Genomic DNA, 25,910 nt, shown 5'->3' with positions numbered 1-25,910 from the left:
AGAGCCGACCAGTCTTTGTTTTAGCCCGTTAATTCCGAGCACCAGCCTGGATAACAACAAGTACCATCTTTTAATGTCTTTTGGTATGACGTGGCCGGGGATCAAACCCCGGACCTTCTGCTCTCTGGGCGGACACTCTACCACTAGACCACGGAGGCGGTCAACACACACACGGACACACACACGGACACAGACACAGACACACAAACAGACACAGACACACAAACAGACACAGATGGCCACACAGAGACACAAAAACACAGACACACACACACACACACACACACACACACACACACACACACACACACACACACACACACACACACACACACACACACACACACACACACAGAGTAGTGCAGTGACCATGTCAGAGTGACCCCGAGGCTGAGATTGCCTGTTGCTGCCACCCTCATGGGGCCATTATCAGCGCGTAGCAGTGCAGCTGACAGTCCTTAATCACCATCAGCATTGTCACACACACACCGTTAATGTCACTTGGCTTCACGGGCAGCTGTATGGAGCATTCAATGCCTCACTAACACAGTGATGTATTACTCCATCTACATCTTATAGTAGGGGAAGCAGAGAATGACAAAACTGCAGGAACTTGGATGAAAAAATATGAAATTCAATTGAGGGGGGACAAGAACCATACCTCCAATGCAAAAACACTTGGATGATGCATCCAATACGTTTATTGGTGTTTTTGTTTCTGTAACTGATTGCATCTAAATGTGGTTGGCAATGATCAACAAAAAAAAGCCAGCAAAAGTAGACCCAGCGTAGACAGTCAAAGCTGCAACGCAGGAAATCTTCCTGTGATCTGAGAAAAAACTGCTGATGTTTTTTTCAGTTTCCAACATGCAATGATTTTATTACAACTAGAGTGTTGCACAGATCAAACAGTAAGATGATGGACGTGTCAAGAGGTTATGTGAGAGTATCAGTTCTAAGCCTAATCAGAGGAATAAACCACGCACAAATAACATAGATACTGGACTGTTTCCTGGGATATAGTCTATCATATACACATAAGGGCTGAAACATGAAAGATCAGCAGTGTTCAACAATAAGCATGAAAGTCAACAAGTCCTCATCATGACCCCATATTAATAGTTAAAGATCAAAGGCCTCCTATTTTTGATTAGTTGTTTTGGGGACTAAATTCAAAGTAGGTGTTCAAAAAAAAATAATTAAAAAATTTAATAAGAGATTGGTACTGCTACTAATGAACATCTTCCCGAGGCAAGAGAGTTAACTGACTATAAAAGTCCAGTTTCCACCCTTGCCGAACTAAAGATGCTAATGAATGAAAAACAAACAAGTTTTAACATGGCAAGATGCCGAAAGATAATTGGGTAAATAACAATTTCTTATACATACTGTTCACCATTTCTTACGAAAAGTGGTAACAAAATGTCATTTCACCTCATTGCAAAACAGTCAGCCCAAACTATTTTTGGTCAAAAGTTATTTTCCTTCTTCAAAGTTAGGTTTTCTCCATCTTTCTCATAAATTTACCAAACTAATTACAACACCTAAAATAAAATCCATTATCATAGAAGCATGCACAACTCAAGACTCCCTGACACACCCTCAGTTTCAAACAGTGTACAATGGAATAACTTTATGATGAATGCATGCATCTTTTCGTGTTTCTCAGTTACCTTAAGATGATGTCATACTGTTCAAACTATCACAAACAGAGAATGATACCTCATCAGAACAACAGGATAAGGTTAGTTACAAAAAAAGTAAGTTGTCTTTGTAAGGTTGGCATTCCATTAAAAAGAGAATAGTGTAAGTATAGAGTTGCTTACATGAAACTGGGAATTGGCCCCTGATGAATAAACGATACCAAGGCTCTCGGGACTTCCATCACTTATTCACTTGTGACACTGATAACCTATAATTCCTCCTCATTTGATGTTCTCCATATAATCATCTATGCTCACTCACAAAACCAGAAGCTTATAACTATGATTTTAGAACAATTCAGAAGTAGCCAATGAGCACGGAGGAATTACGGATCTGTCGCAAGAGAATGAGTGATGGACGTCCTGAGCCCAGATTAAATTGTCGAGAAACGTCCACCGTTTTGACACGTGATAGATAACCCATAGGTCGGTGTTTCAAGTAGGTTATTCTATATATTTCCAATGATCATGTTATGTAACAAAATGAACTAAGAGTCATCAGAAGATGACAAATCCCCCAGTCCCCACATTTTGAAAGAACAAATCATCTGACTGTTTAAGTTCAACTAAATGATAGAATTTCTATCTAATCTGTCTGTCTGTATACAAGAGTTGTTATTGAGCTATAAACACAATACCATGGAATTGGGATTCAGAACTTTGTATTTCTATGTAAGGAACACACCACTATGAACAGAGTCAAAATCAAACATGTTGCCATGGAAACAGAAAGAAATATAAATTCTAAACATCCCTAAGTAGCAAAAGGCACCATTTGACAACCTGGTCTTTGAGTGTGCAAAGTGTCATCAAAGAATACCTATCAGTTTTAAAGATATGGTCCGGGACAAACACATGACTATGAACAGAGTAAAAGTCAAACTTGTTGCCATGGAAACAGGAAAAAAACCAAAAAAACACATAATTCCTAAATAGCAAATGGCACCACTTCAGCCCTTGCATCAAACATGTATCATGTTTGGATGAAAAATGCTGAACAGTGTTTTAGTTTTGATCCGGAAACAACACCTACCACCATTTCAGCTAAGTCTAACTTGTTTCCATGGAAACAGGGAAATTTTGAAAAATTCCTAAGTAGCAAAAGGCACCACTTTAGCCCTTGGTTAATAAATGTACAGGGTTTGGGTGAAAAGTCTTTCACAGTTTTCAAGTTTTGCTCTCGAAACTACCCCTACCTTGTCAGACTAAGTCCAAATTGTTTCCATGAAAATTAAGAAAAAAAAAACTGCAAAAAACAATAACCACCACTTCAGGACCTGATTGATATATCTACCATGTTTTGATGAAAGATACTGAACCGTTTTCGAGTTACTTTCTGGAAAAAAAATAATAACAGACAGACGGACAGATGGAAGGATGGATAGACAGAAGATTTCTTTTGTTTGGTCATTTTTACCCCCTAGCATATACTGAAGTCAGCCTATTCTTCTGATCAACTGGTCATAAAAAATGGATGACATTACTTCGCATTTGTCATACCACCTTAACTGACCGATCAGCATTGAGAACCACTAAAATGAACATATGAAAAGTAATTACACCTTATGGTTAATATTACAGCATTTGAATAACAACAAATTGTTTTCCAACATGCTTCAATGGTTATGATGTATGTCAGTTTCCCGTCTGTACGATGATATTGCTGATTATCAGCCAGAGTAGGACAATAAGTCTATTGAGGAGTAGTGTATCCATGGCCAACTCGTATGCACCCAGGTGACCGAGGTTCTGCTGTCAGAGCTACAGACTACAGTCCTTATGCTGCTCACTTAAGAACTAGCTAGCTGCTGTACATCAGTATATCACACGGAAAGGTCAGCATGGATGTAGGTACCAGGGGTATGACATATTCCAGGAATGGTTAGTGTCATCCTGTGGACTCGCATCAAATGCCAATTAAGTTATCCTGCTTCGTCCACTCCCAGCAACATATGCTGTTGCTGTAAATCTTGTAGCTCAGCCATTTATCAGAGTTCTTACAGCAGGTTGTTACAAACTCCGGTAATAAACAACACCCTCTACATGATGAATATTCTTCCCTTACAAGTTGGAATCAAGTAACGAGATGTTATCAATCATATTTTGTGTAAGCCTCATCAATATTCATTGCACTTACAGTGTATCGATTACGCTTAACATCCTACCCTCCAGAAGCTGAGATGGGAGGAGTGAGAGAGGAGGCACTAGTAGATTACTCACTCAGTGGAAACACAGGGGCTCAGCCTTCCTGGCTTGCCTGCACAAACATGGAGGAAGTAACTAGTCAGTTAGAAACAGTACTTTAACTCTACATAGTTAACATAAATATTTGTGGTAATAATTAGAAAATATTTTAAAACTTAATTCTCAGAGCTTGGAAAATTACATGCAATCTAAAAATCTGAATCTAAATCGGAAAGCATGTTCCAACTAATGTATTGGGTGCTTGAAATGCTGAAACATGGCACATGGTGATGCATCACACCACATTAAATCTCACGCTAGATTTCCTACAGTGTCAATTATATACTACCCATCAAAAGTTTAGACTCACTGAAACCACTCACTATATCTCATAAGGAAATCGTATTTGTGAAAGCTACCAATACAAAATAACAAAATCATTCATTTAGGTCTTCATATCCTTGTTCACAAGGACGTGTGCATTGATGATTAGTGAACCAGAATGCCGTATTGGCTAGTACCATACAAAAGTGAAATTGCAAAATTTAATAACGGGTATGACCACCCCTGGCTCTAAGACAGACATTGCATCGACGTTGCATACCACGAAAGAACAGTTCAATCTGCCGCTGGGGAATGTTTGCCACTCCTCAAACAATGCATTGCGAAGTTGGCGAAGGTTAGCAGGGGGAGGAACTCTGGCATAAACACGCCGGCCCAGCAGATCCCAAACATGCTCAGTGGGGTTCATATCGGGCGATAATGCTCGCTAATCCATTCGATTCACCCCATTTTGTTGTAAACAAGCTGACACGATGCGAGCTCTGTGAGGCCTGGCATAATCATCTTGGAAAACCGCGTGACCTGGCATGGCCCTTACGAATGGAAGCACAATAGGAATGATGATCTCGTCCCTGTATCTCTGGCCAGTCAGATTCCCATCCTGTACCAGTAAATCAGTTCTTCCAGTCAGGGTGATACCTCCCCAGACGATAACGGATCCACCTCCAAATTGATCATGCTCAACAACAGCAACGTCAGCGTACCGCTCTCCCTGACGTCTGTAGACTTGGATCCGACCATCGTTGAAATGCAGATTGAACCTTGATTCGTCGGAGAAGAGTACCCTTGCCCATCTGCGGGGACCCCAGCGTAAATGTCCATTTCCCCAATTCAGTCTGTTCTGACGGTGGCGTGGTGTAAGAGGGGGTCTTTCAGCTAGACGACGTGCCCGCAGTCCGTAGTGACGTAATCGGCGGCGTATTGTTGATACAGATACACGTCGTCCTGTAGCTTGTTGGAAAGCATTATTGGCTGCTGTGGCTGTAATGTTTCTGCCCCTGAGAAACAGCAAAAAGACGCATCGGTCATCTTGCTGTGATGTTACCCTTGACCTACCCGACCTGGGTCGATCCTGGACGGAGTTGGTCTGTTGAAAGCGTACCCAGAGGTTGGAAACTGCCTATTGGGATACGCCAAGACGTCTGGCAACATACCGTTGTGATCTGCCATCTTGCAGCAGTGCCAAGGCTTGGTGTCGTTGCTCAATACAGAGACTTCTCCCTCTACCCATGCTTGCATCAAAGAAGAATTTCTCCACTAACTCAGAGGAGCCAACTGCAATCCTTATAAAGATGAATTGCACGAGTATCCCGCGTCAAATTGCTGCTAAGACACGTGCATTATCGTGCATGTGAACACCTGCGTTTTGGTGCGAATTTTGTTTAAAAATGTGCGACATTTCACAGAGTTTTATCAATTAATGAACGAAAAACTCTAATCTTTTCACCGTTACAGATTTGGTTTTACGCCACAACAGTTCATGTGTTAACAGTACCTGTAAAAAGTTTAGAATATTTGGCATTATCTGGTTTGAAACAGTTGAGTATAGTGAGTGGCTACATTTACACTGGTGAGTCTAAACTTTTGATGGGTAGTATATATTAACAACTTTAAATTCATAGAGATTTAAGATGTCTGCATCTCAAAATATTATCAATAATGTCAAATCTAGCCTTTACTATATCTACCCCTGATCCTGAAACGGATTCCAAGTGTCAATTTAGGCCCCTAACAAAAGCCGGTCTCTATTACCGATGAAAATACTTTGCAAACATTGTAGACAGTGACGCTTATATCAGTTTACACATTCTTCCTGATTATTGTGAAACTTAATGATATTTATTGCTTCTGGAACATGCCAGCCAATTGCCATGATGTTCACACCCTGTAATTGCCCAATCACAACATCACACTTCCTACTGGCCAGTTTGTATGATAAATAAGACATGTGAATTGATCCCAAACACTCTGTTCTGAAAATATCCTCTCTGCAGTTATAATTTCACAATTCTTCAGACAGATATAGGTCAATCTGTCTGGATCCATCTCAAAAGACCAACTAAAATTAACATTTCTTCCTTTATTGCACAGTAATCCACTCGGAACTGAATAGGGACATGACTGGCAGAGATCCATGTGCGACTCCAGCCAGCATCATGACAACTGGGTCTGTTCCAACACACCATTGTAGTGTGTGGTAAGCGGAGGAGTAAAGTGCTCAGAACGCTTGCGTGAAAGGGCCCTAATGTAGCAATAGATCACAAAGCTGTAGTCATTGAAAGCATAAGGATGCAATATCTATCAATAACCACCCTGCATGGAGACAGTGATGGATCCTTGTGGGACGTCGTGATGATCAAGTAAACGTGTAGAAGGGAATCATGCATTATGGCAAAATGTTTCGGACCATTCATATTCATATTTCTTTACACTTGCCCAATCTGACATAGATAAAGAGTCCCTTCAAGGGAAGATAAGGATGACTGTGGGTATTCTGTAAACACAGCACAACTGCCATGTATGGGAGTGTTTAACGGCACAACGTAAGTCAATCAATCGCCCATATGAAGCCAGGAATCTGAGGATCACAGGCTCAAAGCAAAATCTTCCAAGATATGGCATCAAACTAAAAAGAAATTAATTCCCATTTTACAACATGTTGCATGTTGCTTACGACAAGGCCGGTGAGAGTAGAGTCACAAGGTTCCTTGAACTCTGACATCACTTCATTGCAATCTCATTGTGTGCATCATGTATCAATGGATTGAAAATTGATGGAAAGTATGTAAATATGCAAGATCTACCATACAACAGGCACACATTCTCATAGATATTATGTTTTCTTTCAGATAAACATTTAACCATAAAAAATTAAAATATTAAAAAAATACAAACTATTAATCATGCTTTTATACAAACCTTTTAACACTGAATGATAGCCCTATATATGCTTCTGTAGTAAAATGTGAACTTGGCACAGTAGTTAACCAGTGTTTCAAGAGAAATACAATGCACAGTAACCATCTTCTTGTCTCTTTCGGACGGTTGGATTAATTACTTCATTTGGAGTTTAATAAAGACCAGCAGACCTAGTTAAAATAATCTTGGCCCTGACTCCCTGTTGTAACCTGTTTCTGTATCAGTCTGAGGTGGTCTGTATAAGTTACAATCAATGACGTCACCCAGCCTACAGTGGAGCATGGCATTGATTATCAAATGTACATAAACTACTCTGTTTGGAGTGAAGGTGTCTGTATATTTACTGAGTATTATTTCGGCCTCACTGAACTGAGCAGAAGCCACTCATAAGTGAAAGCTTCATCGATACTACTAACAAAACTGTCCTTGTGTGCGTGTCCTACAGAGAGGAATAACATGGTGCAACCGTTTTATCACCTCACAATGTATTTTCAGTTTCTTGAACACATATCAAATATCTGCTTGTTAAAATGTTTCCATATTGTATTAGTTTTGATTTGTGTCAATCGAATCATTAAACAGAAACTTTCTGTAATTATAATAGAAGGGGCAATTATGCTACACTGATCAAACGAAGCCAGATGATTCACAACAAGCTCCATGATGAATACTGCAATGGTATTGCTTTCATCCTTTGCAATGAGGGGACAAAACTTCTCTTGAACCTGTCTCCATAGACTCTGTGAGCAGTCAACCCAGTTGCTATTAGCCTGATAAGGCTGAGTGAACCAACAACTATTAGGCTCAGTGAACCAACCACTATTAGGCTGAGTGAACCAACAACTATTACGCTCAGTGAACCAGTCACTATTAGGTTCAGTGACAGTCACTACCGGGCTCGGTGAACCAGCCATTATTAGGCTCAGTGAACTTGTCACTTTTAGGCTGAGTGAACCAACAACTATTAGGCTCAGTGAACTTGTCACTATTAGGCTCGATCAGTAAACCAACAACTATTAGGCTCAGTGAACCAACCACTATTAGGCTCAGTGAACCAACAACTATTAGGCTCAGTGAACCAACAACTATTTGGCTCAGTGAACCAGTCACTATTAGGCTCAGTAAACCAACAACTATTAGGCTCAGTGAACTTGTCACTATTAGGCTCGATCAGTAAACCAACAACTATTAGGCTCAGTGAACCAACCACTATTAGGCTCAGTGAACCAACAACTATTAGGCTCAGTGAACCAACAACTATTTGGCTCTGTGAACCAGTCACTATTAGGTTCAGTGATAGTCACTACTGGGCTCAGTGAGCCAACAACTATTAGGCTCAGTGAACTTGTCACTATTAGGCTCAGTGAGCCAACAACTATTAGGCTCAGTGAACTTGTCACTATTAGGCTCAGTGAACCAACAACTATTAGGCTCAGTGTCAGTCACTATTAGGCTCAGTGAACCAGTCACTATTAGGTTCAGTGACAGTCACTACTGGGCTTGGTGAACCAGTCACTATTAGGCTCAGTGAACCAGTCACTATTAGGCTCAGTGAACCAGTCACTATTAGGTTCAGTGACAGTCACTATTAGGCTCAGTGAACCAGTCACTATTAGGTTCAGTGACAGTCACTACTGGGCTTGGTGAACCAGTCACTATTAGGCTTAGTGAACCAGTCACTATTAGGCTCAGAGTGAACTTGTCGCTATCAGAATCAGTGAACCAGTCACTATTTGACTCACTATGAACCAGTCACTATTAGGCTCAGAGTGAACTTGTGACTATTAGGCTCAGAGTGAACCAGTCACTATTAGGGTCAGAGTGAACGTGTGACTATTAGGCTCAGAGTGAACCAGTCACTATCAGACTCAGTGAACTAGACACTATTAGGCTCAGTGAACCAGGAAATACAATGTTCAGTGAACCAATCTCTATATGGCTCAGTGAACCAGTCACTATTAGACTCAGTGAACTAGACACTACTAGGTTCAGTAAACCAGATACTATAAGGATCAGTAAACCAGTTATTATTGGTTGGATTACACAGTCTCTATTTGAATGGCTTCAGAAAATATAACAAAATCTTATTTATGTTCTTAATTCTTGTTTTGAGGAAAAATCAATGCAAGAGTGTGACCATTTCATTTTCACGAGGCCATAAAGGGCAATGCAAATTGAAGGAAAAACAGGAGTCCTGGACCACTGAACTATGTGTAGATACGGTATAGTGTAGAACAACAGATGTCATCTGTACATCATATCCTAGCATATGGACCTATCAAACCTCAAGGCCGGCAAGTCTTCGAACCTTTCCCACCTCAATCAGTCCATGGATATCTATACCAATCACATACCTGATCAATGAATGGGGAATGGTTGATTAGTGTCAGCTTCATGATCAATGTCAAGAATGATCAATGTCAAGAATGACCTTGACCAGTGTTTGCAAAATAATACCTTTGGTCAGGGCTAACTTGTTTCAAGACTGTCACTTTCTCTTCAACTGCATGCCAATGCACATAAAATAAATGAAAATTCATAGTGACCAATTACCTGCATAAGTGTGGGGCCAGGTGTTAGGGCTGGGAACCCATACTGCTCAGAATTGGGGTAATGTTTTTTTCAGAGGTCAAAGACATCCATCTCTTGGCAGTTTTAGACACTGCCTGTGCCATACATCCTGTCTGTTCTTGATCACCGAGCCAGACTCTCTATCTTTATTCTCTCGCCTGTAGGTGCCATCGTTCTGTCACCTAACTCGCAGAATAATCTGAGTGTTTACAACATCTATCATTTCCTGTTCTATTTCGTATTTGAAACATTCTATTCCCATGTGGTAGATCTTGATTTTCTGGCATTAATGCTGCATCTGTGAATATATTCCTGACAGTCAATGATCTGACTTGGGCTTTGGATCTGACCAGACAAGGAAGGGCATTAACCTTCCTACACACTTGTCTACAAATATATGAGCACTCTCCCCCGGGGACATCCTCTCAGACTCAACATGTTCTGATGCACCACATCACCCCTTTCCGGGAGTACCAAATCCCTGGCCCATGTCATCCTACCAAGGTGGCATACAGTACAAATATCTGGTGTCTTGCCCACCAACACCCACTGTCCCTGGCCTGTGTCATCCTACCAAGGTGGCATACAGTACAAATATCTGGTGTCTTGCCCACCAACACCCACTGTCCCTGGTCCATGTCATCCTACCAAGGTGGCATACAGTACAAATATCTGTGTGTCCTGCCCACCAACACCCACTGTCCCTGGCCCATGTCATCCTACCAAGGTGGCATACAGTACAAATATCTGGTGTCTTGCCCACCAACACCCACTGTCCCTGGTCCATGTCATCCTACTAAGGTGGAATACAGTACAAATATCTGTGTGTCCTGCCCACCAACACCCACTGTCCCTGGCCCATGTCATCCTACCAAGGTGGCATACAGTACAAATATCTGTGTGTCCTGCCCACCAACACCCACTGTCCCTGGCCTGTGTCATCCTACCAAGGTGGCATACAGTACAAATATCTGGTGTCTTGCCCACCAACACCCACTGTCCCTGGTCCATGTCATCCTACCAAGGTGGCATACAGTACAAATATCTGGTGTCTTGCCCACCAACACCCACTGTCCCTGGTCCATGTCATCCTACCAAGGTGGCATACAGTACAAATATCTGTGTGTCCTGCCCACCAACACCCACTGTCCCTGGCCTGTGTCATCCTACCAAGGTGGCATACAGTACAAATATCTGGTGTCCTCCCCACCAACACCCACTGTGCCTGGCCTATGTCATCCTACCAAGGTGGCATACAGTACAAATATCTGGTGTCTTGCCCACCAACACCCACTGTCCCTGGTCCATGTCATCCTACCAAGGTGGCATACAGTACAAATATCTGTGTGTCCTGCCCACCAACACCCACTGTCCCTGGCCCATGTCATCCTACCAAGGTGGCATACAGTACAAATATCTGGTGTCTTGCCCACCAACACCCACTGTCCCTGGTCCATGTCATCCTACCAAGGTGGCATACAGTACAAATATCTGGTGTCTTGCCCACCAACACCCACTGTCCCTGGTCCATGTCATCCTACCAAGGTGGCATACAGTACAAATATCTGTGTGTCCTGCCCACCAACACCCACTGTCCCTGGCCTGTGTCATCCTACCAAGGTGGCATACAGTACAAATATCTGGTGTCTTGCCCACCAACACCCACTGTCCCTGGTCCATGTCATCCTACCAAGGTGGCATACAGTACAAATATCTGGTGTCTTGCCCACCAACACCCACTGTCCCTGGTCCATGTCATCCTACCAAGGTGGCATACAGTACAAATATCTGTGTGTCCTGCCCACCAACACCCACTGTCCCTGGCCCATGTCATCCTACCAAGGTGGCATACAGTACAAATATCTGGTGTCCTGCCCACCAACACCCACTGTGCCTGGCCTATGTCATCCTACCAAGGTGGCATACAGTACAAATATCTGGTGTCTTGCCCACCAACACCCACTGTCCCTGGCCTGTGTCATCCTACCAAGGTGGCATACAGTACAAATATCTGGTGTCTTGCCCACCAACACCCACTGTCCCTGGTCCATGTCATCCTACCAAGGTGGCATACAGTACAAATATCTGTGTGTCCTGCCCACCAACACCCACTGTCCCTGGCCTGTGTCATCCTACCAAGGTGGCATACAGTACAAATATCTGGTGTCCTCCCCACCAACACCCACTGTGCCTGGCCTATGTCATCCTACCAAGGTGGCATACAGTACAAATATCTGGTGTCTTGCCCACCAACACCCACTGTCCCTGGTCCATGTCATCCTACCAAGGTGGCATACAGTACAAATATCTGTGTGTCCTGCCCACCAACACCCACTGTCCCTGGCCTGTGTCATCCTACCAAGGTGGCATACAGTACAAATATCTGGTGTCCTCCCCACCAACACCCACTGTCCCTGGCCTGTGTCATCCTACCAAGGTGGCATACAGTACAAATATCTGGTGTCTTGCCCACCAACACCCACTGTCCCTGGTCCATGTCATCCTACCAAGGTGGAATACAGTACAAATATCTGGTGTCTTGCCCACCAACACCCACTGTCCCTGGCCTATGTCATCCTACCAAGGTGGAATACAGTACAAATATCTGGTGTCTTGCCCACCAACATCCACTGTCCCTGGCCTATGTCATCCTACCAAGGTGGAATACAGTACAAATATCTGGTGTCTTGCCCACCAACACCCACTGTCCCTGGTCCATGTCATCCTACCAAGGTGGCATACAGTACAAATATCTGGTGTCTTGCCCACCAACACCCACTGTCCCTGGCCTGTGTCATCCTACCAAGGTGGCATACAGTACAAATATCTGGTGTCTTGCCCACCAACACCCACTGTCCCTGGCCTGTGTCATCCTACCAAGGTGGCATACAGTACAAATATCTGGTGTCTTGCCCACCAACATCCACTGTCCCTGGTCCATGTCATCCTACCAAGGTGGCATACAGTACAAATATCTGGTGTCTTGCCCACCAACACCCACTGTCCCTGGTCCATGTCATCCTACCAAGGTGGCATACAGTACAAATATCTGGTGTCTTGCCCACCAACACCCACTGTCCCTGGTCCATGTCATCCTACCAAGGTGGCATACAGTACAAATATCTGTGTGTCCTGCCCACCAACACCCACTGTCCCTGGCCTGTGTCATCCTACCAAGGTGGCATACAGTACAAATATCTGGTGTCCTCCCCACCAACACCCACTGTGCCTGGCCTATGTCATCCTACCAAGGTGGCATACAGTACAAATATCTGGTGTCTTGCCCACCAACACCCACTGTCCCTGGTCCATGTCATCCTACCAAGGTGGCATACAGTACAAATATCTGTGTGTCCTGCCCACCAACACCCACTGTCCCTGGCCCATGTCATCCTACCAAGGTGGCATACAGTACAAATATCTGGTGTCTTGCCCACCAACACCCACTGTCCCTGGTCCATGTCATCCTACCAAGGTGGCATACAGTACAAATATCTGGTGTCTTGCCCACCAACACCCACTGTCCCTGGTCCATGTCATCCTACCAAGGTGGCATACAGTACAAATATCTGTGTGTCCTGCCCACCAACACCCACTGTCCCTGGCCTGTGTCATCCTACCAAGGTGGCATACAGTACAAATATCTGGTGTCTTGCCCACCAACACCCACTGTCCCTGGTCCATGTCATCCTACCAAGGTGGCATACAGTACAAATATCTGGTGTCTTGCCCACCAACACCCACTGTCCCTGGTCCATGTCATCCTACCAAGGTGGCATACAGTACAAATATCTGTGTGTCCTGCCCACCAACACCCACTGTCCCTGGCCCATGTCATCCTACCAAGGTGGCATACAGTACAAATATCTGGTGTCCTGCCCACCAACACCCACTGTGCCTGGCCTATGTCATCCTACCAAGGTGGCATACAGTACAAATATCTGTGTGTCCTGCCCACCAACACCCACTGTCCCTGGCCCATGTCATCCTACCAAGGTGGCATACAGTACAAATATCTGGTGTCTTGCCCACCAACACCCACTGTCCCTGGTCCATGTCATCCTACCAAGGTGGCATACAGTACAAATATCTGTGTGTCCTGCCCACCAACACCCACTGTCCCTGGCCCATGTCATCCTACCAAGGTGGCATACAGTACAAATATCTGGTGTCCTGCCCACCAACACCCACTGTGCCTGGCCTATGTCATCCTACCAAGGTGGCATACAGTACAAATATCTGGTGTCTTGCCCACCAACACCCACTGTCCCTGGCCTGTGTCATCCTACCAAGGTGGCATACAGTACAAAGATCTGGTGTCTTGCCCACCAACACCCACTGTCCCTGGTCCATGTCATCCTACCAAGGTGGAATACAGTACAAATATCTGGTGTCTTGCCCACCAACACCCACTGTCCCTGGCCTATGTCATCCTACCAAGGTGGAATACAGTACAAATATCTGGTGTCTTGCCCACCAACATCCACTGTCCCTGGCCTATGTCATCCTACCAAGGTGGAATACAGTACAAATATCTGGTGTCTTGCCCACCAACACCCACTGTCCCTGGTCCATGTCATCCTACCAAGGTGGCATACAGTACAAATATCTGGTGTCTTGCCCACCAACACCCACTGTCCCTGGCCTGTGTCATCCTACCAAGGTGGCATACAGTACAAATATCTGGTGTCTTGCCCACCAACACCCACTGTCCCTGGCCTGTGTCATCCTACCAAGGTGGCATACAGTACAAATATCTGGTGTCTTGCCCACCAACATCCACTGTCCCTGGTCCATGTCATCCTACCAAGGTGGCATACAGTACAAATATCTGGTGTCTTGCCCATCAACACCCACTGTCCCTGGTCCATGTCATCCTACCAAGGTGGCATACAGTACAAATATCTGGTGTCTTGCCCACCAACACCCACTGTCCCTGGTCCATGTCATCCTACCAAGGTGGCATACAGTACAAATATCTGTGTGTCCTGCCCACCAACACCCACTGTCCCTGGCCTGTGTCATCCTACCAAGGTGGCATACAGTACAAATATCTGGTGTCCTCCCCACCAACACCCACTGTGCCTGGCCTATGTCATCCTACCAAGGTGGCATACAGTACAAATATCTGGTGTCTTGCCCACCAACACCCACTGTCCCTGGTCCATGTCATCCTACCAAGGTGGCATACAGTACAAATATCTGGTGTCCTGCCCACCAACACCCACTGTCCCTGGCCCATGTCATCCTACCAAGGTGGCATACAGTACAAATATCTGGTGTCTTGCCCACCAACACCCACTGTCCCTGGTCCATGTCATCCTACCAAGGTGGCATACAGTACAAATATCTGTGTGTCCTGCCCACCAACACCCACTGTCCCTGGCCCATGTCATCCTACCAAGGTGGCATACAGTACAAATATCTGGTGTCCTGCCCACCAACACCCACTGTGCCTGGCCTATGTCATCCTACCAAGGTGGCATACAGTACAAATATCTGGTGTCTTGCCCACCAACACCCACTGTCCCTGGCCTGTGTCATCCTACCAAGGTGGCATACAGTACAAAGATCTGGTGTCTTGCCCACCAACACCCACTGTCCCTGGTCCATGTCATCCTACCAAGGTGGAATACAGTACAAATATCTGGTGTCTTGCCCACCAACACCCACTGTCCCTGGCCTATGTCATCCTACCAAGGTGGAATACAGTACAAATATCTGGTGTCTTGCCCACCAACATCCACTGTCCCTGGCCTATGTCATCCTACCAAGGTGGAATACAGTACAAATATCTGGTGTCTTGCCCACCAACACCCACTGTCCCTGGTCCATGTCATCCTACCAAGGTGGCATACAGTACAAATATCTGGTGTCTTGCCCACCAACACCCACTGTCCCTGGCCTGTGTCATCCTACCAAGGTGGCATACAGTACAAATATCTGGTGTCTTGCCCACCAACACCCACTGTCCCTGGCCTGTGTCATCCTACCAAGGTGGCATACAGTACAAATATCTGGTGTCTTGCCCACCAACATCCACTGTCCCTGGTCCATGTCATCCTACCAAGGTGGCATACAGTACAAATATCTGGTGTCTTGCCCATCAACACCCACTGTCCCTGGTCCATGTCATCCTACCAAGGTGGCATACAGTACAAATATCTGGTGTCTTGCCCACCAACACCCACTGTCCCTGGTCCATGTCATCCTACCAAGGTGGCATACAGTACAAATATCTGTGTGTCCTGCCCACCAACACCCACTGTCCCTGGCCTGTGTCATCCTACCAAGGTGGCATACAGTACAAATATCTGGTGTCCTCCCCACCAACACCCACTGTGCCTGGCCTATGTCATCCTACCAAGGTGGCATACAGTACAAATATCTGGTGTCTTGCCCACCAACACCCACTGTCCCTGGTCCATGTCATCCTACCAAGGTGGCATACAGTACAAATATCTGGTGTCCTGCCCACCAACACCCACTGTCCCTGGCCCATGTCATCCTACCAAGGTGGCATACAGTACAAATATCTGGTGTCTTGCCCACCAACACCCACTGTCCCTGGTCCATGTCATCCTACCAAGGTGGCATACAGTACAAATATCTGGTGTCTTGCCCACCAACACCCACTGTCCCTGGTCCATGTCATCCTACCAAGGTGGCATACAGTACAAATATCTGTGTGTCCTGCCCACCAACACCCACTGTCCCTGGCCTGTGTCATCCTACCAAGGTGGCATACAGTACAAATATCTGGTGTCTTGCCCACCAACACCCACTGTCCCTGGTCCATGTCATCCTACCAAGGTGGCATACAGTACAAATATCTGGTGTCTTGCCCACCAACACCCACTGTCCCTGGTCCATGTCATCCTACCAAGGTGGCATACAGTACAAATATCTGTGTGTCCTGCCCACCAACACCCACTGTCCCTGGCCCATGTCATCCTACCAAGGTGGCATACAGTACAAATATCTGGTGTCCTGCCCACCAACACCCACTGTGCCTGGCCTATGTCATCCTACCAAGGTGGCATACAGTACAAATATCTGGTGTCTTGCCCACCAACACCCACTGTCCCTGGCCTGTGTCATCCTACCAAGGTGGCATACAGTACAAATATCTGGTGTCTTGCCCACCAACACCCACTGTCCCTGGTCCATGTCATCCTACCAAGGTGGAATACAGTACAAATATCTGGTGTCTTTCCCACCAACACCCACTGTCCCTGGCCTATGTCATCCTACCAAGGTGGAATACAGTACAAATATCTGGTGTCTTGCCCACCAACATCCACTGTCCCTGGCCTATGTCATCCTACCAAGGTGGAATACAGTACAAATATCTGGTGTCTTGCCCACCAACACCCACTGTCCCTGGTCCATGTCATCCTACCAAGGTGGCATACAGTACAAATATCTGGTGTCTTGCCCACCAACACCCACTGTCCCTGGCCTGTGTCATCCTACCAAGGTGGCATACAGTACAAATATCTGGTGTCTTGCCCACCAACACCCACTGTCCCTGGCCTGTGTCATCCTACCAAGGTGGCATACAGTACAAATATCTGGTGTCTTGCCCACCAACATCCACTGTCCCTGGTCCATGTCATCCTACCAAGGTGGCATACAGTACAAATATCTGGTGTCTTGCGCACCAACACCCACTGTCCCTGGTCCATGTCATCCTACCAAGGTGGCATACAGTATAAATATCTGGCGTCCTGCCCACCATCATCCACTGTTTATGGTTCTCAAAAAGCGTCTCTCACCCTGTCCCTTCATAAATTTCATTTAAGTGGTCTCTTAAATGCCTGAAAAAGCATTCAAATGTTATTGAGTTGTAATATACAAGCATCCCATCCAATTTCAATGCACATACAATTACCATATCATGAGTGGGTGAGTGAGTGAGTATTGTTTTACGCCGCTTTCAGCAATATTCCAGCAGGGGACACCAGAAATGGGCTTCACACATTGTACCCATGTGGGGAAACGAACCCAGGTCTTCGGCGTGACGAGCAAACGTTTTAACCACTAGGTTACCCGACCGCCTCACCCATATCATGACCAATTAGTGATCCACATCATCATTACATATGATGACACTGGCCACACTCATCACACCAATGTCATGGGACAGGACACCAGACACTAGGTGTCTCAAGTCCAACTGACACTCTTCAAGTTTAGTGGCACGATAAGACACCACGTGTTTCAAGATGAATCTGCACTCCAACCCACGTGCCTATATTCTCATCCGACTTTATCCTTGTGTTCTGGAATGTGACACTAGACACTAGGTGTTTCATGATCAATCTACACTCTACAGCCACTCAGCACCTGCCAATGTTCTCAGCCTTACTCAATCACAGTGTTTTGACACATGACAAGACACCAGGTGTTACAGGATCAATTTGCCTTCCTAAGCCATTAAGCACTTGCCCTTTTCCCTCACCACGTCCTGGGACACGACACTAGCCAGCAGGTGTTTAATGATCAAACAGACTCTTCATGCAGACACTCAGCACCTTCTGCCAAGCTTCTGTTTATTCCTCCCTGATCCTCGCCTAATCTGCCCCTAACCCTGACCCACCCCTGCACCATCAGCTGACCCCGAAACTGACCCCAGAGACTGACTCCTCCACTACCCATCCTGATTCCGACCCACTCAGGCTGATATGTGTTACAAGACGAGTCTACAAGACAGTAAGGGGCCTTGTCATCACCAAGTTGGTATTGATTTCTGGAGTTTGAAAGCTCTTCAGATCCACTTCTTTCAGTACTGCTCCCATTAAAAATAAATTGAATACTGTCATACATCAGCCACGCTGGATGGAAGTTCTGGAATTCTCTGAGAGCCAACAATGGAACTACCAGACAGCCACTAAAAGACATTGTCATGAGTTTGAGGTCTATCTTAATAGACCTGACTTAGGAGGGTGAGGTCAGGAAGGTAAACTGACTAACAGAACTGTCCTCACAGAAACATTTCATTAAAGTATCTCGTCTAGAACAGTTGATAAATCTGCCAGTTTCTCCTGAAAATAATCAGAAAGTCCTGTGAACAATGTCTATCTAATGAAATATATGCTGTGACATGTTAGTCAGCGATGTTCTGATAATGGAAACTGAGGTAGATTCATCAATCAAGACATCTGTAATCCATTATTTTCCCCATGTTCTTTTGAATTTCAACCACAAATGAAACTAATTAAAAAAATTAAAAAGTCACATCACATTAAATTGACGCCTTACTGCACAAGCTGAAGAGCATGTGAAGCTTTCATAAAGTGAAATGTAACATTACTTAAAAATTGAGTGTCAATCAAAACGGAACTGACAATGATTTATTTGAACATTAAAGATGTATTCCCTTAATCAATCATCGATTGCTGTCTTAGACCAATAATTAGACATGAAAGTTTAACCATTCCAACACCTTATGTACTCCACAGAACCTACTGATTGTTGATTGTAGCTTAATGCTCAAAGGCAGTGTTAGAAATTGACACTAGTCCTATAGTCCTTGTCATACTGCCCAATAGCTAAGGTATCATGAGGACTAGTAGAAATGTGCCATTTTTAAGGGTTTTGCCATATGTTATCATTATAAGGAATAATGGACTAAAAATGTGAGTTTCTACCGCTGATTAAGGTACAAATCTGCTAGTGTAAAAAATACCAATATTAACTATTATGAGATGAATAGTGTTCAGGAAAAAAGACAGGGAAAAAACATTCAATTTTGACTTGCTCAAGCAATGAGAACATATATGCATTTTATGAAAAATAGAAATACCCAATTTCCCGATAGCCTTTCCAATGGGCCTGATTTTCTTAGGTGAGTGATTAATAGTTTCCCTGAAGACCAATAAAAGTAAACTGATTCCCATTCAATGATACAAAGTCTTCAAAAGACCCACTGAGATAAAACACAGGGAGAAGAGTCTCCACACCAATAAACATCTGCCCAGTGCGCAATGCCAATGTAGTGGACATGGACACAGTTCCTGGTGCAGTGGGGCCCTGAGTGAGACAACTCACTGATAGATATACACCACCAATTTATCTCAGAAACAACTTAACATGGTAGGCCATTCTATTTGAAACACACTATCTAGATAATAAACTAAATCTGTGGAACCATAATAACAGATTATCTACAAGTTATAGTCAACAAACTAAGCTAGTCATTATCAAGACCTTACACCACTGATGGTAGTCCGACAAACTCCAAATGGCATAGACAGTTTATTACTCTTCCTGGACCTGGTGCAGTACTTCAATAGAAGGAACTGAGATTAGTTTTGAAGAAAGCAGATGCAATTCAGATGAGGAAGATGAACTCAATGGAAGCATCCCTCTGTTTCCCCATCAGTGGAAGGCAGTACTGTGTAGAGTGGAAGCTGGATGTCTCCCTATCACAATCCCATCAGTGTAAGCATATCAAATCATAATACTCATCCAGGCTTGGGTTGAAAGCAGTGGGGAACGTCATTATAAGGCAGATATTTCTATGAATAAATGATTGTGTCATAAACCCCAACACATTACCATTGGAGTCTGAACGTCGGCATTGAGTTAACTACATAAGTGATTGTTAAACACACCCTAGTGCTGTGCTAGAATCAGTTTTCATCAATCAATTCATACTACACTGATACATGAGTTCGCTTTGCATTATAACATCCAACTGAAGAATCTGTTTTGGAGTCCAGGCTTGGAGTGAGTTCAAAAGTTCAATGGAAGATAAAAAAAAAGAAATTCCATCAATTTTGAAACGTACCCACCCAACCCTAAAAATTAATTGTTGAAATGTCAACACCTTCAAAGAGATTCTTTCGTCAAACCAATCTACTTCCACAGACTTCTCAATGCTTCATAAATCTGGTGTTGTGGTAGAGCTATCAAGAATGTCAAGATGACTGTATTTACACTCATCTCAGTTTCTCATAGATGCTGAATGAGCGAGTACAAATATGACAATTTGAGCTGTTATTTATTGACTGAATATTACACTGAAAATCCCTTGAAAAGTTTCTTCAGATGGCAAGTTGCAGACCTGTTAACCCCTTCCCTAACCCCAGCATTAAGGAATTACGATCATTATCCGACATAAAACTCCTGAACTGCTCCTGAGGCGAATTGGGTTTGACATCAATGCTGAAAGAGAGAGCCCTAGTGACCCGGGCTGTAGACGCTTACCAAGAAACAAGGTATGGTTCTGACAGGCCAAGGATGACAATCAAGGTGAATCAAATCAAAAGAGATTAGCTACAATCAAGGTGGGATTTGATTCAAGGATCAGCTGATCCTGGCATGACCAAAGGAGGTAATTGTGCACTGGGAAAATCTGCTAATTGATACAGTGCTTGTATCTTGAGATCCTGGCATCATCAGTGCGCTCCTTCACTTTTCAAATTTAGACTTGATAGTTTTTCAGATAAACCTTTGGTTGAATTTGAGGTTTGCTGCAATAGTATTTGAATCTTAGCAAACGTTACTTTTTTACTCAATTTTCTTTTATCATTCGGGGGCGGTCGGCTAGCCTAGTGGTTAAAGTGTTTGCTCGTCACGCAGAAGACCCGGGTTTGATTCCCAACATGGGTATAATGTGCGAAGCCCATTTCTGGTGTCCCCCTTCGTGATATTGCTGGAATATTGCTAAAAGCGGTGTAAAACCATACTCACTCACTCACTTTTATCATTCGAGTCATGACAACAATACCTTAACTATTATCCTTAATTTCAAACTCTGTAGAAGCATTTAACAACTGTAACAGTAATAAGAATCTAGAAATCAACTCCTCCTATTCCAATCAACATTTCCCTTATTCAACAAACCATTTACAAAACCTGACACATGAGGACATGAAACACTGCCTCGCTAAGTGTTGCGTTGTATTTTCCATCAAGGATTGCAATGTTCAACAGCAGAAGCTCATTCATCATACATCATGAAATATGGTTAGGAATGTGATGGCTGTTCATTGAAACAACAAGCATATATAGACATGATGCTAGCAATGTGGCAACTACTTGAGTGTATAGCTGGTATTAGCCTCATGTGGCTGTCTGACAGAGACAAGTCGAGTTTAAATCACAATCTCTCTTCACCACACTCAGACTCCAAGGGTGAGGGCCTGCACACGATTTAATACAAAATAACCAAATTATCAAAGGCTGCTTTTATCTCCATGCCATTTATCAATATACAAGCATTCATCTAACTTGCTTCTCTGCTTCTGTTTAAGCAGCATGAGCTTGGACTATGCGACACTTGCCAGAATTTGCATGTATCTTACTCCTAAAATCCTTCATTCTACTGGCAGTGCACAATCAGAGATGTCGGATTGGCGCCATGCATGAAAAGGCCATCTATCTGACATGTTGAAGGAGACACCCATGTAGGCAGGCAGAAAATCCTACACCATTCACCACTTGGTCTTGAAAGGCGGCATAAGACAGCATTGCTTTACAGTCTTTCACAGGAATATCTTTTGCTCTATTTGTTGAAAATATATGGCTGAAATCTGTGGGGTCTTCCATGAATTATTCCTTTCGCATCAAGTGTGATTCACAAAATCAATTGGAAATTTTGATGGTCTCACGTTTAATGTAGAATAGAACCATTAGCATGGTTTATTACCCCTTTTTGTTTGAATTTATCACGACATAAAATGAGAATTTTCATGAAAAATGATGATGACCGGTCAGGTAATCATGCATGAGTAATGTGAAAGGTGACGTGTACTGGCACGCGGCAATTATCGTGTTTGTGACAGGAAAGCAGTCTCCAACTGTGACACCCCTCACACCACTCGGTACTTAAATCTCCTTCTATCGGGTTATCAAATCAAACATCCTGCTTGGGATGTGGAGCAAACACTCTCCCAAAAATAAGCAATTAAATTTAGTTCACAGATCAATTTGTCACTAAATTTGGCCGGCATATTAGGAGAATCGTTCAACCTAGTTTAGAAAAAGTGATTTTGATATGTTGAAATTATCAGTTGAGATGAGATGAGGACCAGGGAGAGAGGCACTGGATGTGTTGGGAAGGTGATTATGTCTGGGAGTTATGATCCCTCTCAGTAACACATGGAGACCATGAGTGAACGAGCTAGATTAAAGCAGCTTTTCCACTATTCCAACCATGTCAGTCTAGGGGTGTCAACCTACATTTGGTATGCAGGATTCGGGGTCTGATCATACAGTTTTCGGAGCGAGTGAGTGAGTGAGTGAGTGAGTGAGTGAGTGAGTGAGTGAGTGAGTGAGTTGGGTTTAACGCAGCTTTTAACAATATTCCAGTTCTATTGCGGCATGTCAGCTGAATGTGGAAGGAAGCCCGAAGTGATGCAGGTCTCAGACATTTACCACATCGGTAAGAGATGCCCCAATTATGTTTCTAGGTTTGTCAGCACCATACCTGTGCTCGTGGGTTTCACCGAAGTGGTAAACATCTGAGACCTGCATCACTTCGGGTTTTCCTCCCACATTAAGCTGACATGCCGTGATATAACTGGAATAAGCGGCATTAAACCCAACTCACTCACACTCATTGTGGCTGGTTGGTACTGGGGAGTCATACAGCCCTGAAGTTCCCACAGGGCTTACAGTGAGTCATAGTCAGATTGTTAAACAACAGTCACATACATTCCATATTTGACAATATGTGTTGCAACATATTCAAACAGTCTGGAATTTAGATCTTTCTCTCTTAGCAGATAAAACTACTACTTTTTCAGTACAAAGGTGTAATCATGGACTCAAGCCTCTAAATTGAACACATACCATGGAAGGTATATTTTCAGTCTACCATGACACGATCAAGTATCGAGTTATGAGGCACCTGTTGAGTATAATATTTTCACTTGCAATTGTCTTTTCTTGTCTAGAATAATGCAAGAACATTTCTATCAGATCAGAGAGTGACACCCTTATTCTGTAGGGCAATAGTGATCTATTTAAGACCATGGTCAAATTAACCATGTTTAAACCGTGGTGCCAATTACCGGCGGAGGTAAGCCATGGTGCACCATGATATACCATGGTATACCATGGTGTTTCCAAAGCCATTTCAGCTGGGATTAGGCACCACAATTCACTTTGCAGAGTTACTGTCATTGGTCGTAGGCACAGGTTCAAATCTACTACTTCCAGGCTCATGGTTTTATGATACAATATACATCAATATCCTTTGTTCACAATTATCTTATTTATTGTTACAAAATAAATCTCCACCCCTCCATACCAGAATTCTGAAAGCCAGGACCTCTTGCCAGACAACTTGAACATGTTTTCCACACTACATGCATGATTGTCCTCATACAAAGGTAATCTGTTTCCCTGAATAATACAAAGCGGCCATGTTTTCATTTTGATTCTCTGAGGCTTCACAACACCACTTTACGTCTAACACACACGCTAACAAAAAAACATTGGGAATAGATCAGCAGTAATGTTGCATTTAAAGAAGGATTTGAATCTAAAATTATGCTTATTTTTTTCCCATCCTCTTTCGGAGAATCAATACTTGCGTCTATGGCAGTTCTATGGTTTATAGATCTTATTACAGTTCTTCTCCATAAAAAACTCATAAACTACTTCGGATGTACCAACATAATTGTCATTTCGGCTGCCTGAGCGTTGCTCTGGAATTAAGCCAATACCGCATTGCCAGGAGATCCTTCGCTCCTATTTAGGGCCTTTTCTAGTCAAGAGATCGGACGCATAGGAAATATTAAAACTCATGCAAATAATAAGACAGACCCCTTTTATCTACTAATTTACCAAAATGGATGTCTGTTTGTAGTTGGTCTCAAATGTGACTTGGAATGAAGCCAATGGAAATAAGATAACCGAGAAAAGATATCATTTCTCAAACTAGTCTAATAAATATCTGCTTTCTCTAAATCAATTCTGCGATCAATTCTGATATATCTCATATGACTGCTCCACTGTGTGTGCCGGGCTAGCTTGGTGACACTCACAATTCACCTCACACAGTACAATCAAGAAGTGCGATCACAGGACCCAGCCACGCCAACCCGGCCTCATCAAAGATACTAAGTAAATCTCAAACTGTTAATGGCAATCCATCAGCCTTAAGTTGTGGCTAAAATGGTTTGTAGCTTAAATAATCACACTCTGATTTTCCAGACAAGTGACGGGGAAGGTTCCTGACTCTAGCTGTGTCACCTGCTCTGACTCCACAAGCGTTGCCATCAGCTGAAGGCTCTCCTCAACTTGCAGCTCAAACTTAAGCAAATCTGTGCATGGAGACTCTAACCTTATTCTAAACAATCAAACAGCAGTTAACAGACAAAGCTTCTTATGGGAACAAGACAAAATAAAATATGCCTGCCAGTCAACTGTCTAATGAACACTGAGTTTATTAATTGCAGCTGAAAGGTGATTTGTTCTTTCATCAATGCAATGGATATTATCAACCAACTCCGGCTGCACCGTGTATTGCTGCCTGCTAGATGTACAAGAGTCAGTGATATCTCACATTAGCAGCTTCAGTTGCAGCAGGCAGATCGTGAATGATAGGAAAAGTAAGCACTGGCTCTGAAAGATATCTTTTTGAGAAAAGTCATAAGCAATTATGGATTATTAGCTGCCCTGAGTGAAACAGCGTTGTCAGCTCTAAGTTTATAGCTGCACTGGGACTTGTATCATCATTCCTAAAGGATGCATGATGAGTAATTATGAAGGATAGAACCATATCATATATCCCTAATCAGTGTAGCTAGACAAGGCTGCAAAGGGCATGCGATGACAAACCTGGTATAGAACTTCTATAAACATATCCAGTTATGACAATGACATGCATACTTTTTGTTATTCTGTCAACTATACCCATTGTAACTATTTCAATTAGTCTCTAGATTTTCTATATTAATCCCAATGCGGTAATCTAACCAGAGTCATCCCTGATAAAGGTACATGCTCTTCTTCCCCATGGATCAATGTGTTTGGACATCAAACAATTCTTTACAACTTTTATTAAACCTACATGCTCCTACATGCACAGCATGAATCAGAAAGTACCAGGAACATTGGAGCAGAATCTGCAGGAACAGGCTTCAAGCAATGAAACAGGTGCCATAATTTACAAATTGTTGCAATAACTTACTGTCAGTCAAAATGATTAAAACACAAAGGCAGTGGTCTAAT

General features: G+C 43.6%; 1 protein-coding gene across 2 annotated transcripts in view; it reads right to left on the bottom strand.

Moving 5' to 3' along the window:
- Positions 1–25,910, bottom strand: part of LOC124138103 (dynein axonemal assembly factor 9-like) — a 201,741-nt gene that overhangs the window by 82,081 nt on the left and 93,750 nt on the right. The window lies entirely within an intron of this gene.

The sequence above is a fragment of the Haliotis rufescens genome, unplaced genomic scaffold (assembly GCF_023055435.1).
Source record: "Haliotis rufescens isolate VD_foot unplaced genomic scaffold, xgHalRufe1.0.p SCAF_12, whole genome shotgun sequence".
In the NCBI taxonomy this organism is placed as follows: domain Eukaryota; kingdom Metazoa; phylum Mollusca; class Gastropoda; order Lepetellida; family Haliotidae; genus Haliotis; species Haliotis rufescens.
The sequence above is the reverse complement of the archived record's forward strand: the minus strand, read 5'-3'. Positions and strand labels throughout refer to the sequence as shown.